The following is a 3090-nucleotide window of genomic DNA, read 5'->3' as shown; positions in this document are numbered from 1 at the left end:
CAATATTTCACCTCGAGCTCTTTAAAAAGCCCTAACTGGTAAGGACTGTGCTTCAAGTGCAGCATTTACAGCCACCACCTTTGAAAAGTAGTAACTATACTTTAATAGATGTGTTTAATTTAACCCTGTCAAGGCAGGCGTTGCAGATTTGCAACAAGTAAAAGCTAAACAACCTGATTACCCCACATACATATTTTATGAGTTTTTTTTTTTCCCCTCAGAAGTACCACTGGAGGTATTCTTTTGTACATTAGCAACAAAAACTTAATTTGAGCCTGAGAGGGTTAATAAATCTTTAAGTCACATTTGAACGATTTTTTGATATAATGGTGCCCTCTGCTGGATGATCTGCATACTCTTACCGTTTCCACACAGTTGTTTTTAAAGGTTTATGTCATTATTTTCATTGTTTTTTTTTTTTTGGCTTGTTTTGTTTTGGGAACCATAAAATTTTTCGAGCTCCTTGTCTGGTCTTACAACAACTCTACAAGGAAAACCAAACATACAGTTAGTAATGATCCAGGAGATATGTTAAAAATCTACACAACACAATGGATTTCGATGTTCCACGAAAGAATTTGTAAATCTACACAGTATAGTAATCCTGTTCAGCTGGATATGAGGAGGTCAGGGATGAATGTGTTGTGTAGTCTCAATAATGTTAAAGCAATAGTGTGATCACAAAACTGATAACTGGGAGGCTTAAAAACGAGCTCTCAGAAATATTGTAACATCGAGTAAGTAAATGCATGTATTTGGAAACATATACTTCTAAAAATACTTTTATTGCACCATGTTCATTCACTCATGAGCTGCTGTAACATGAATCAAATGGCTGAATTTCCAACTCAGCATGCAGTCAAGTTCTATAGTCTTGCTAATGACCTACTAGGTGTGTTACGCGTCGGGAGTGAGAACGGGTTGTGCAACAGGGACACATGGAAAAGTTGCAGGACGGCGGCCCTCGAGGACTGGAGTTTGAGACCCCTGCCGTATGGTGTTCATGCAGTTATCTACCCCACAGTGACAGCATGTCTGACTGCCTGTTCAGCATATGTAAAAATATATGATGAGTTTAAGCATGTGATGACAAACATGGTGTTTGTCATCACATGTCACATACATCTGGATGATCATTTGGAATAAACAAGAAACTAAAAACTTGTTGCTTCATCTTTTACCGTTATTATCATTATTATTATTATTGATCTTATTTTACATTTTTCATTGTTAGGCATTAGGTTTATTTTTTTTTCCTTCCAACTTCTTTTCCTCTTCCATGTTACTGTGTCAGCTTGTCAGCATCTATTTGGGGTTGGGAGCGGAACAGAAAGTAAGGAAATCCAAAGTGCCATTTAAACCAGGAGAGGTTCTTTTTCAGAAGAAGGGATTAATTCAAAAGAAATGAATTTACACAGGTGTTGTCGAGTTTGGCGGGCCACTCAAGCGGCCCTACTACGCACAAAAGAGAACAACAAACGCATCGCAGATCGGCACCGGACCCGTTCCCTGTGCAACTGTGACTGAGCAAGAAGAGTGGTGGAGAAAAGAGGAGCTGTTTGTGTGTGGAAACCCCCTCCCCTGGACTCCGGCCCCTTTCACTCCTGGACCCTGGAACCCTGGCCCTTTCCCCCAAACACCTTTGTATATATATTGCACTGTGGCAGATCACTGTAAATAAATTCACTCTTGTTCGAAAGGAGTTTGTGTTCTGCGCTTGAGTCTGTCCCTCTACTCCTCTTCAGTTCGCCTCAACATAAGCTCATCATATTCTATGATTTACTCTCAGGTGTTTGACGAGGTTAATGGTGCTGTCACAACACCTTACTGTCTTGCCACATGTATCGCAAACCGCGTCTTAGCTGTTTGTGGAGGTAAAATACATCCACACATGACTCCGTTTATGCTCAGCCATTGCTGTGAGTGTGCATGCCAGAGGCTGCTACACATTTATCCAGCCGTATTTCACAAATGACAAAGGCGTAAGAGGAAGTAGTTCCTTCCAATTTAGACGATCCGAATGATATAGTTTATTTCCACTGTTCCTGTTAATGAAACACTACAAATTTACCCCAAAGTACTAAAATATCGATATTTTAATATGAGAATCGATTCTAGAACATAAATTACTGGTATCGGAAGAATCGATATTTCAATATCGATCCGCACACCACTATTAGGAACTTCGTCTGTGTGTCATTCCAATTCAGGTTTTTATTATTTTATTTTATTTATTTATTTATTTATTTATTTATTTGTTTGTTTGTTTGTTTTAGGAATTTGGATTTTAGGATACTTCAAACAAATCTGCCAGATTAACAGGGTGTGTGAAGCTGGAGTTTGACACAAGATTGGTATTTTTAAAAGATTTAAATCACCAAATTCTGAATAAAAGTTTAACAAATTCAGGACATAATTAGTAATAGAAAGTAATAGAAAGCTAGTTGTATACATTATTAATCAGGATCAAAATTAAGGCATGTCAAAGCTATCCAAAAACATACCACATTAAATGCACAAAAGGCGCACAGAAAGCATACTTAGTTAATCTTTGAGTAGCCAGTAAAGATTATGAAGGTGCTAATTAGAATAACAGTTATCTGTTCTGCAAAGAAAAAAATAAATATGGGTAAAATTAACATGAGTATGAGAAATTTCAGCATTAAGATCTACCTAATGTGCAACAGTTCCCTGACATCTGTTTCATCTTTACAACACATGGCTACTTCACAAAATGCACAAAATAAAAGATTACCAGAAATTATTGAATTACAAATGAATGAAATTGTTACAGCTCAATTAACAGTTTTCATGTGGATCTTTGTGGGACTGTGTGCCATGATACATACTGACACAGAATGAAACGGCAAGATTTTGAGTAGATGTCCCCAACACAAAAACGTTTTTTTAAACAAAGGTAGTTTGTATTTCTGTGTATATTGCGAGTACAATGTTTTACTTATGTTTACATCAGACATCAAATCTACTCACTCTTTAGAATATAAGAACACTCAACTCTTTTCTTTAAAAACATCTATAGATTGATAAAAATCTATTAGTATAACTACAAATCTATGCTCTGTGCTGTGT

The sequence above is a fragment of the Rhamphochromis longiceps genome, linkage group LG20 (assembly GCF_057381845.1).
Source record: "Rhamphochromis longiceps isolate RC_006_pf linkage group LG20, R_longiceps_female_GT1.1, whole genome shotgun sequence".
Classification (NCBI taxonomy): Eukaryota; Metazoa; Chordata; class Actinopteri; order Cichliformes; family Cichlidae; genus Rhamphochromis; species Rhamphochromis longiceps.
This window is presented reverse-complemented; position numbering follows the sequence as displayed.